Raw genomic sequence first — 12,884 nt, forward strand, 5'->3', positions numbered from 1 at the left:
GCCTATGTCAGTCGTTGAGCCCAAGTCTGAGCCAGGCTATGGTTATTTCCAGAAGCGAAAACATGGTTGCTTTAGGGGGTGGGCTGCTGTAACAAAAGACCACAGACCAGGTGGCTTCTAAACAACAGAAATTTATTTCTGGAGGCTGGGGGAGTCCAAGATCAGGTTGCCAGCATGGTTGGGTTCTGGTGAAAGACCTCTTCTGGGTTGCAGATCGCCCCCACCGTGCTGTGTTCTCACAGGGCGGAAGGGAGAGGGAACTGAGGCCTTTTATAGAGGCACTAATCCCATTCATGAGGGCTGCCCTTATGACCCAGTCACTTCTCAAAAGCCCCACCTCATACCATTCCCTAGGGCATTAGGTTTTTCAGCATATGAATTGACCAAGGGGACCGGTAGGGGTTGCGGGTGGGACAAACATTCAGTCTATAGCAGTGGTTCTTAATGGGCAGCAACCATGACCAGAATGTGGCCCTTCCCTTGGGATCACACACAGCTAGTGGGGGATTCGGTGGTCACCCATGTTGGTAAGGCGAGGAGTCCGGAGCTGTGTTTCTGGGGGTGGGAAGGTGGAGGTGGTACTGGAAAGCTGTAAATAGAGAAGTGCTGGGCGTGGTGGCCACTTGGTGGCTTCAGGGCTAAGGGAGAAGCCGGTGAGTCCTGTGAGATTGCAGCTCAGGGATGACCGTCTGCCTAGAGGAGGGTGGCTCCCGCCTCTTTGCCCAGCCCCCGTCTGCTGATGGAGCCCATGGTCAAGTGTTTGCGGGGTCAGACACTGGTGAGCTGTGGGATCTGATGGGCTACTGAATGGTCCCGAGCCACCTCTTACCTTAGGAGTCCTGATTTGGGGCACCCGGCGAGGCTGCGTCTGTCCTAGGCCTGTGCTGGAGGCCGCGGGCTTGCCAAAGAACCAGCCGCGGTCTTTCATTGCCCAGTGCCTGGCCATTAAGTCCTTCCCCATCGCCCAGAACTGGGTTTCTAGCCTGGGGTTGGAGTCCCCGTGGGGCTAGGCAGGGACCTGCGCTCTTTCCTGGGGGGAGGGAAGGGGTTGCAGACTAGGGGCTGCAGGTCGATGGTGCCAGGAGGCACATTACATTTGGCTGGCACAGTGTATGCGTGTTTTCCTGAATGCGGATTCTTTCAGTGGGGCTTGCAGGCTCAGGTTGCTCCAGTTTCTCCCACCCTGATCTCTTCACACGTACCTGCTGCTGCAGCATATTTTGCTTAATTAGCCGGCATTCTTCTCTATTGCTTGCGCTCCAAGAACCTTTGATAAATACTAATCCTAAAATCCTGATCAGCTACAGACAGGGAAACAGAGGAAAGTGACGTGCCCCAAATCACAGGCAGTACGCTAGGGCTGCACAGAAACCCTCTTCCACATGTTGGTCTTGGAGATCTCCAAAAACCATGCCTCTTCCTCGCTCTCCATCTCTTCCTTGCTCCCCACATCCTCAGCAACTTCCCTCTCCACAGCCAACTGCCTCACTGCCCTCCTTGCCTGGTCCTCTCCTCGCTAATGGCAGAGGCTGTAGAAACACTTCATCCTTGACATGAATTTATCTAAGCCCATCACAGACACAACAGGAGATTTAATTTTGGCAGAAAACTACAGGTCAGTGATTTCCCACTTAAAATGACCAACCAAACGTGCGCTTGTCTCCTCTCCCTCCTAGGACTACGTTAAAGTGATAGTAGAAGACACCGACGTTTCATCCCACTGCAAATGAGGTTGGTAGAGGGATTGCAGGAGGCCCGAGATTTCTGCCTGATTCTGGAAGAAGGAAAGTGGATGCAGGGCAGGAAGTTTGGCGCCTGAAGCTTGCAAGGTGCTCCTGGTGGGTGAAGGTGTCTTCCTGTCCTGCAGGAGTTTGGGGACTTGGAAGTGCCAAGTAGGGGAGGATCTACGAGTGAAGCATGTGAGACAAAACGGGACAGGGGAGGGGACAGTAACGGCTGGTCCCTGAGAGCACAGTCTCCCTCCCATGCGCCGCAGGTAGGGGCTGAGCAGAATGGTCAGCCTCCAGGTGGGAATTTCTCAGGCAAGAAACTGAAGAGCTCACTCTGGGAAAGCGGTGCTAGTACCGGGAAGAGGAGTGTATATGAAGAGCAGGTCATGAACTCCACCTGCATCCCCTCGTTCCTCCCGGAAAGCGTGGCCACACCCAGGTCTAATATGCCCCAGGCGGAGCCGATGGCTGATGCCTCCAGTTCCCCCTGAGCCCTTCCCCACAACTTCCATCTTCTGCGTGGGCATCACCTGTGGCCCAGGCCTGGCTCCCTCTCCAGATACCAGGGGCGAAGCCCATCAGAGCCGCCCTCTATCTGCCTAGCTAGAGTGAGCGTGTGACTCGGTGTGCCCGAGCCGAGTCACAGGCCGTTCGCTGGGAAGCTTGACGTGGGATTGGTGTGGCCTGGAACGGCCGCGGCAACGTTTGTTACCAGGAAGGAAGCCAACCTGAAGCAGAGCCAGCGGGGAGCACCGAACTCAGACACCGGGCGCCCCATGGTAAAGAGAGCTCATAATGCGACCGGGCCCGGAGCGCCCTCTACCGGCGGCCTCTGTTTCCGAGAGCCGAAGCACTCAGCCTGCGCATTTGCCACTTTGGGATGGAACATTTTGCTTCAGTGTCCTTCTCGGTAGTGGTATTCCTCCAGGGCAGTTTGCGGGGAGGAGGGGCTGGGGTTGGAGAGGGCTCTTAGAACTGAAATTTTAAGACCCACACTTCATTTATTTTCCAACAAATGGGCTACTAGACGTGAAGACTTTCAAGATTTTAGAGAGTGTCAGGTAACACACAATGTTGAAATGCAGAAACCTAAGAGTGTCTACTGGCCAGTGTCCTATATTCTCTGGCGTAGATATTTGTCCCTGAGGTTAAAGGTGGAGCTCCTTAAGGGCAGGAACTTCCGACTTCCTTATCTTAGCTTCCTGCAAGCCCAGAGCAGGACATGACTAACGACCCAGGTTAACTTACCAGCCTGCAAGGTAGAAGTTACAAGTATTTCCCCCCATAGGGCCTGGAGAGGTTACAAAATCTTGTCCAAGTTCACCTGCCTGGTAAATCAATCTTGTGCTAAATCAAGGTACTATGATTCCAAAATGCCTCCTTGCCTTGTCTCCTAAACTTCCTGCAAATTATCGATTTCTTTAACCAAGAAAAATGACATAAAAACTGTTCATGACCTGCTCTTCATATACACAAATGAACAACAAATATGAAGTAATTTCATAATCAACTTGAAGTGCAAAAGTTAAGAATGCCGATCTTTTAGTGAGGGAGAGACTTCTGTTGCCTGAGATTGCCAGAGACATAAATAAGCAAGTACCAGGGTGACATCACGTGGTGAAATTCTACTCTTTAGACACAAGGAGTGGCCTGTCATCCTCACTGGGCCTGTCTGGGCAGCCTGATCTCTTTTCCCCTAGTGGTTATTACTAAGTTTGCTCTAAGAGTTTTCTGCATAAGGTTTTTTTTAGAAGATTTTATTTATTTATTTGACAGACAGAACACAGGCAGGGGGAGCTGCAGAGGGAGAGGGAGAAGCAGACTCCCCGCTGAGCAGGGAGCCCGATGCATGGGACTCGATCCCAGGACTCTGGGATCATGATCTGAGCCGAAGGCAGAGGCTTAACCCACTGAGCCACCAGGGTGCCCCAGCAATTAACTTTATTACAATACAAACTATTAATGGTGTTCTACTTGACGTTAGAGCAGGTCATGAACTGCTCTATTTTCCTGGAATGTAGTGTTTCTTAACCAGTGGGGAGAGGAAGTGTGGGCCATTGGTTATGTTGGAGCTGGCTCTTAAGATGGCCTGTGAGAGTCCATTGTTAACTATTCAGGAATTTTGCAAGTCAAATTGTTAATTTTTTTTAAAGATTTTATTTATTTGACAGAGAGAGACACAGCAAGAGCAGGAACACAAGCGGGGGGAGTGGGAGAGGGAGAAGCAGGCTTCCCGCGGAGCAGGGAGCCCGATCATGACCTGAGCTGAAGGCAGATGCTTGACGACTGAGCCACCCAGGTGCCCCTAAATTGTCAATTTGTGTTGGTGGCTTGAATTGGGCCTGGTGGGCGTATTGACCCCCCAGAAATCAGCAGGTGTTACAAATCTGGGTCCCCCACGCCCACCACCACAGAGAGTTTGTTTAAAGGTGGGAGCAGGAGAGTGGGAGAGAAATGGTGGGCAGCAGAATTGGCTAGGGAGCTAGTTCCAAAAACCAAATAACAAAACTGGTGTGGACCATCCTCCTAGATTGAATCCGTAGATCTGGGAGGCACCTTGGAATCTGCAACGAGAAGTTCCCCCAGGTGATTCTGATAGACACTCCTGGTAAAGAAGCTGCTCAGAAGCGTGCCGGGCACATACTAAGCACAGTGTAAATGTTCAGAAGTCAGTCAGAAGCTGTGGCATAGTGTGGGGCAAGCCGAAGATGCTGGGTGTCTGAGATGCTGCTCCTTTGGGTCATAACGTTTCTTGTTACCTGTTTAAGCCCCGGTCTTCCTCCAAGGAACAGCCCCATGTCTGCTTCTCTGGAAGGCATTCCCTGACATGCTGGAGCAGGGTGCTTCCTCCCTGCACCCCTTTGCACTGCTGTGGCTTTGCAGGTCTGCCTTGGCTTTTTTTTTCTTTTGGTCTGTACAACTTGGTGGAAAGGACAGACTCTGTCTTTTCCATCTTTGTGTTCTGGTGGAGGCTTGTGTCTGACATGAAGCAGATGCCCGGTGAAAGGTATGCTGCATTTATTGTTCCTAGACTCCTTAATTTCTCTTTCTTGAGTTTTTGTTGTTCTTCCTTTCCAAAGCTCTGCAGGCTCTCTAAAGAAAATATAGTTAATATAATTGGCCCTGTGATGAACGGATGCCAAATAGACAACAGAATCTAAGAAAACACACTTAGACTGGGTTTCAAGGGGGCCTGAATAAGGAGTTGGTCTCTCACCTCACCCTCTGCTCCATGGAAGTTGAGGGCCATGCTCAGACTCCCCCAGTGGAGGAGTGTCAGGATCCAGTGTGAAGCTGTAACTTCATCCCCACCCCGCAGCAGTGAGGTGGAATGAAGTGGTGAGAGGTAGGGCTACCTCTGGCACTTACCTCCCACCCCCTTCTCCTCTGCTATTAAATGGGGCCAGGTGAGGAGCTAATCTTCCACCTCCCCTTATGGCAAGTGATTTGTGGATATTGCCAAACTGATTCTAAAGTTTATATGGAAAAACAAAAGACCCAAAATAGCCACCACAACAGCAAGGAAGAAGAAAGACAGTTTGAAGACTGACACTATCTGACTTAGAGACTTACTGTAAAGCTACAGTAATCAAGACAGTGTGGTCTTGGTGAAAGAATAGACAAATAGATCAATGAAAACAATACCGAGAGCTCCAAAATAGATCCATACAAATATATAGTCAGTTGTTGGCAAAAGAGTACAAGCAATTCGATAGAGAAAGGATAATCTTTTTAGTAAATGGAGGTAGAACAATTGGAAATTTTTTTGCAAAAAAAACAATCTAGACACAGACTTAACCTTCCATAAAATTTAACTCAAAATGGATCATAGACCTAAATGCAGAACACAAACTTACAACGTAGAACTTCTAAAAGACAACATAGGAGAAAAGCTAGGTGACCATTGGCTTGGTGATGGAATTTCAGGTACAACACCAACACAGTCCATGAGAGAAACAATTGAATTGATAACTTAGACTGTATAACAATGAAAAACTTCTGCTCTGTGAAAGAAACTGTTAAGAGAATTAAAAGACAAGACTCAGAATGGAAGAAAATATTTGCAAAACACATATCCGATAAAGGATTTGTATTGGAAAAACTCTTAAAACACAGCAATAATAACCCAATTAAAAACGGGCAAAAGATCTGAACAACACTTCACCAGAGAAGATATACAGATGGCAAATAAGCATATGAAAAGATATGCAACCTTATATAAAAGATACAAAATGGTGCATCCACTTTGAAAAGTCATTTGGCAGGGTTTTTTGTTTTTTGTTTTTAACCAAGATAAACATATTCTTATCATATGATCTAACAATTACACTCCTGGATATTTACCCAATTGAATTGAGAATTTACACCCACAGAAAAACCTATATACAAATACTTACAGCAGCTTTATTCATAATTGCCCAAAACTGGAGGGAACGGAGATGTCCTTAGATAGATTAATGGGTAAATAGTGGTACATCTATGTAATGGAATATTATTCAATGATAAACACTATGGACTTCAGTTAATACTAATGTGTCAGTATTGGCTCATTAATTATGAGAAATTTGCCACACTAATGCAAAATGTAATAATAGGGGAAATGTATGAGTGGACGGGGGTGGCATATGGAAACTTTCTGTGCTACCTGCTCATTTTTCTGTAAATCTAAACCTGTTTAAAAATAATTTAGTTAAGAAAATAATCTGTTAGTTAAAAAAATCAAACAAAAGACAATTTATAAGCCAGGAGAAAATATTTGCAAACCGTATGTCTAGCAAAGGACTAGTATCTAGAATATATAAAGAATTCTCAAAACTGAACAATTAGAAACAAACAATCCAATAAAAACATGGACATAAGACATGAACAGACATTTCACTAAAAATGATACGCAGTTGGTAGTTAAGCACATGAAAAGATGTTCACTAGGGTGAGTCACTAGCCATTAGGGAAATAAATGCAAATTAAAACCACGAAGAATTATCACACATCTATCAGATTGACTTTTAAGAAAAAATTGTGTCAAAAACTTGATCACTCATGTGTTGCTGATGGGAATGTAAAACAGGACAGTCACTCTAAAAAATAGTTGGGCAGGTTCTTATAAAACTAAACATGCAACTGCCATACTGCCCAGCAATTGTACTTTGGCATTGATCTCAGAGATATCAAAACTCATCTTCATACAAAAACCCGTACACAAATGTTCATGACAGCTCTATTCATAATGGAAACTGGAGACAACTCAGACGTCTTTCAGTGGTTGAGTAGACTGGCACATCTATACCACTGAGTACTACTCAGCAATTAAAAAAAAAAGAACTATTAAAACATGAAAGAACTTGGATGAATCTCCGGGGAGTTTTGCTGAGTGAAAAAAGCCAATCCTAAACTGTCACGGACTGCATGATTTCATTTATACAACATTCTTGAAATGACAAAATGAAAGAAGTGGAAAACAGATTAGTGATTACCAGTGGTTAGGTTTGGATGGGTAATGGGAGTTGGCTGTGGCTATAAAAAGAAAATTCAAGAGATCCCTGTGGTGTTGAAGCTGTTCTGCATCTTGACTATATGAATTGCCGTATTATGGTTAGGGTATTATACTGCAGTTTTGCAAAGTGTTACTATTGGGGGAAATTGGCTAAAAGACATATGGGATCGATCTATATTATTTCTCACAACTGCACATGAATCTACAATTATCTCCCAATAAAAAAAATTCATTGAAAATGAAAAGATAGACTGAGAAAAAAAATCTATCCACATGCCCAGGTTACACTTTAGGCTAATTAAATCAAAATCTCTGCAGGTGAGATCAGGTATTAGCATTAATTTTTAAGTTTTCCAGGTGGTTCCAGTGTGCAGCCAAGTTTGAGAACCAATACCTTAGCCAGCTGTGTGGAGTATGGGGTATCAGTGGGGAGGCAGTGGAGAGGTTAGGGGTTACGTAGATCAACTCAGACCAACTGCGTGGTCCTGGGGAAGCCATTTAACCTCATTTAACCTCTGGCTCTTTAATTTGTAAAATGGTGGCTACCTGTTCTTTCTTCCCAGTGCTTTTCTGAAGATTGAAGAGAAAATGTAGGTAAATATTTCATAAATTGTAAAGAGCGATGTAAATGTTCCGATCAATGTACAGTGTGTTTTGTACATATGCGCAAATGTATGTGTTTTTAAATATGTACAGAATATCTGCTGCAGCAGTCCTTATACTTATAGTCTTATTCAATCTCATCAACAACCTGACAATGTAGGAATTGTGATTCTGATTTTACAGAGAGAAGGACGCTGAGGCTCCTAGAGATAAATAACAACGCTCCTGGTGTTAGGAGTATAAACAGACTCTGTTGCAGCAAAACTCGCCTGGTCATGGGTTTGCCAACAGAGGTGGTTATCAGGGTAATTTAGGTGAAAAAGTAAGCTCCTACTTTCACTTCCAAGAGACATAAATAAAATTCCCGCTAGGACAATTTTGGTTGAATTATCTGGTTAACAGTCTGGATTCTTGACTTCATTTTGCCAATATAGATGAAGCTAAGTGTGAGAGGGAGAAACAGAAGTGGAGAATAAGAAAGCACCTGGTTCCCAAATGATTTTTGCCTAGCAGGTAGCCAGAAGACAGAGGCCACTGGGGGTAAGAACAAACTAGGACATGTGGCATCCCATTCATGAATATGAAATCCCTCCTAATGCCTGTGTTTGATTACAAAGGTAAAAAATATTGCAACCATTGCATACATTTTTCATTTCTTTCAGCGTCTGCTGTCTATCTCAGTCTCTCTGCAGACTTGGATTGTAGGGACAATAGTCCACACTATGTTCACATTCTTTTGACATCTGGCTGGGATTGGCCCCAACAAAAGGCCAACCATAGGTCCTTGTACCTAGGAAGTACACAGGGTGAGTCTCTTTGGAGACCTTGGATTTTTCCACCTCAGGTAATGGGTGTAGGATAAATTCATGAGAAGGAAAGAGGTATCTTTTCCCTTTAGTTACTGCTGAGGTGTTCCAAACAAGAAACAGACAAGAAAAGGTCATGGACAACTGGGGATTGGAGCAAAGAACCTAGAAATGATCTGGTCAAATATTTTTAGATGAGAAAACAGAGGCCCAGGGTTGGGAAGCAACTTGGCCAAGGACACATAGCTGGTGAGTGGAGGAGCTGAGACCATTGTGAGATCCTGGCGTTTGGTCCTGTGCTCTCTCCACACCATCGGAGCATCTCCTTGAGCTACGTGCAGCTCGGCACATCCGAAGCCTTCGCACTGTGTACTTTTTAATCCTTTGAGAATTACTTAAAGAGAAACAGACCTGTCTGTGGGTGCCACAGGAGCATACTTTTTGCAGAAACAATGTGATTTTGCTCTCTCTACAAAGAGCAGGAATGAGTCATCTCCAGTAACAGCCAAGCCAGTATCTCTCACCCTCCTGGGGGGAAAAGGCCCCTCACATCAAAATCATACCTTCAGAAAACAGCTGGGTAGTGCTTTGGGAAGAGCCCTGGCCCTGAACTTAGCTCCCAGGGCTCCGTTTTTGGGCCTTAGCTTTTCATCAGAGGTAGAGAGCCCAAATGGCCAATTATCTTACCGAAGGGACTGATGGTCTTGAGGAAGCTTCCCCCAAGCAAGGCCCAATTTAGTAAATGGCAAAGGCTCCACAGCTAGACCAAGAATAAGCCAAGTGTTGTTGAAGAAGAGTAAAGCAGGAGGAAGGCTGTGGCAGAGAATGATAGTTGTCAAGCAAGACATTCCTCTGCTTTGCTAGGATTTGTAGCCAGGCACGCGGTTTGACGTTGGAGATTGCATTCCAGCCTCTCTTGCAGTTAAGTGTGGCCATGTGACTAAGTTCAGGCCCATGAGGCGTGAATGGAAGTGTTACGTGGGTCATCTTCAACTTACAAACTGGTGTCCCACCGCAGCTCTCCCTCTCCTCTTCCCTTGAGCTGGAATGTGAATGTGCCTGTGACTTAACCTTGTCCATTCAGACAGGGATGATGCCCTTGATGGGTGATGGCAGAGCAATAGGATGGAGGGAACCTGGATTCCTGAATGGCCACATGGAGAAAAACCACTCACCAACCTGGACCTCTCAGGGCCCTTAGTGACAGAACTCTCCCTTCTCCTTTAAACTACTATATTTTGGGGATCTTTTGGATGTAGAAGTTTATCCTTTACTCTGACTTTATTGGGGAGAGCACAATAGGAAATGGGTGATATTTTGAGCAAAACTGGCAGGACTCCAGGCCAGAGCTGGTAAAAGTCCCACCCTTTTGGAAAATTACTGGACTGGGCATGGAATTTCTCTGTAAAGCTATTGTCCATCACTTTTCCTTTTCTGACAGTTTCCCTAAGTAAGCAAATCAGCTGTCTCATATAACTCTCGTAAAAATCCTGTGAATAGGGTCCCTCCCCCATTTTATAGCTGAGAACACAGACTCAAAAAGGTCACTCGCCCAAGATCATACAGTTAATATATGACGGGAAGATGACTTAACTTGGGTCACTGTGACTCCAGGGCCCAAGAGCTTTGCTCTGTGGCATGCTGCCCCTCCCAGTAAGCCAGAATGTGTTTCTGAAAATGCTTTGGTGGTTTTAAAGTCTTAAGTTCATAAGTAGAATGGGCTTGGTTGTTTCATGCAGGTAGAGGCTAGCAAGGAGCTGGTACAGGCCGTACCCAATTTATAATAGTGATCTGACAATTCACTTACATTCCTGTTGTTTGGAACCGAGACCATGTTTTTCCCTAGAATCAATGTGATTCATGGTGACACATACCCAGGCTAGCTCCCAGACATCTTTATAACTCAGTCTGAATTCTGGGTCTAGCGAGCAAGGAAAGAGAATCACGATAGAGATGATGATTCTCCAGTGACCAGATGCCTCATGCCCACTCTGCCCTATGCTTCTGGACTGCCTTCCCTACAAATTGCCACCTCCCCTACATTTTAACCAAATTCCCCAACTCCTCAGTCTGGCTCATTTCACAAAGGAATAAATAAGAAAGCAAGCTGATTGAACTAATTTACACTAACATGCTTGTTATCTAAGAAAATCTATGCCATTCAGTATGGTGGACTTAGAAAAATTTGCTTTCTGTTCTGTGTATTTTACTACAGTGCTGTTGTAGTCTACAGGCGTGCTTGGGTCAGGTCAAGGAATTAGGTCATCTTGTTGACCACATTTCATTCTTACAAACGGATTAGGTTTCATCTGGAAAGGCATAAGTCATATTTTAAAGGCGAGTGAAATGGGGAAACAATTTCAAAAGGCAATCAAGTGCATAGCTACCCAGTTCAATTGCTAGAAGACTAGGTTGCATGTATGGAGTTTGGAAAGCAAAGGAATGATCTGGAAACACAAGAACTATGTTGTCAATCTGCTTTCTTCCACATCAATCAAAATTTGGTAGCCTTTCTGAATATTTATGCAGGAAGAGATTTTAATACATTAAATCTTACCAAATTTTGCTTACCAGAATAGTGATGAGTGTTGGGGGAACTGGTTCTGGTTCTGGGCCTCGAGGCATATAGAACACTACAGAAATGACGCACCTGGAAAGCTTAAGCTTAATCCTTAAGAACTATTGAGTTCAAGAACCTATCACTGTAGCTTTGAGCTGGGATAAGGCAGCGGGAATCACAAAGCTGCCGACATTGCTGGCAAGGCCAAGGCCAATGCCACAGCTGCCTTTGACACGTAGAAAGCTCAACAGACGCTAGTGTGCTGCTGCAGAAAAGCTTGAACATCCTCATGGTTGTGTTTATCTTTTTGTTTCTTTTAAGAATAAGCTCTTTGCCCAATGTGGGGCTTGAACTCACAACCCTGAGATCGGCCAAGAGTCTCATGCTCTACCGACTGAGCCAGCCAGGTTCGCCATGTTTATCTTGTTTTTGCCTCACCGAACTCCTATAAGCATATTGAATTGGTAAACAAAATTTGCATCCAGAACCTGCAAAGGGGTGTGGAAAGCGTAGTTCTTGCTTTCTGACCTCCCATACAGGAAGGCATTCTAGATCTACATAGTCCAGTAGAACTTTCTGTGATGAGAGAAGTGTTCTTTATCTGCACTGCCTAGTACAGTTGCCAAATGTGGCCATTGAATACTTGAAATGTGGCAATTGTGGAAGTAAACTTAAAATTTTATTTTAGTTATTTAAATTTAATTTTGAAGGGTCACATGTGTCTGGTAGCTAGGGTATTGATTAGTGCAGCTCTGGAAGGAAGATGGAAGGGAGGTGGAATGAGCCAATTCATAGTATCCATAACACTGATTATAACCCTTGAGAATCACTGTGGAGGATAACCCTCATGGCCTCTATTTCCACACCTGTAAATGAGGATAACTATTTCAAAGGGTCATGTTATAATAAAGTAGCTGGGAAACAGCTCATGGTTAGCAATAAATTCAGGATCATGAATACCAGAGGGCTAGGATTAAGATGTGGCAGGAAAGAGTCTGCTTGAGATTCTCTCTCTCCCTCTGCCCCTCCCCTGCTCGCTCACTGTCTTAAATAAATAAATAAATAAATAAATAAATAAATAAATAAATAAATAAAATCCTTTAAAAAATGTTTATTTAGGGAGCAAGTTATAGCCAGTTTTTCCTCCCAAACACCTAGGCAATTGCCCCAACTTTGTTGAATACCCCATCTTTTCTCCCTGATTTGACATGCTATCTTTACAAGAAGCTAAATTTCTGTACACAGTTGGGAAAATTTATGGACTGTTCATGCCCAGATTCCTGTATATTTCTGTGCCAATACCATTTTTTATTTACAGTAACTTTATTAAAATATTTTAGTACCTTTGGGACCCTTGCCCCCCTCATTACTATTATTTTTCAGAATATCTCTGACCATGCTCCTATTTTTTCTTCTTTTTATATTAATTTTAGTAATATTTGACCCACATCACCATAAATCATGGTGTTTTCATTATAATTGTAGTGATTTATAGATTTAGAGAAAACTGACGTCTTTATGTTGTATCTTTCCATCCTAAAATAATGTGTATCTTCCTCACCTAAAACAAATTTTCTCTCCCTCAAGTTCCTAAGTAGAATTTGAGAAACTCGTGATTTTATAAATATACTTTTTTACTTAGCTACCTTTATTATTTTATTGTTTTATCCGTTCTGTTGGCTTTTCTAATT

Source organism: Zalophus californianus, chromosome 13 (genome assembly GCF_009762305.2).
Source record: "Zalophus californianus isolate mZalCal1 chromosome 13, mZalCal1.pri.v2, whole genome shotgun sequence".
NCBI classification, from domain to species: Eukaryota; Metazoa; Chordata; class Mammalia; order Carnivora; family Otariidae; genus Zalophus; species Zalophus californianus.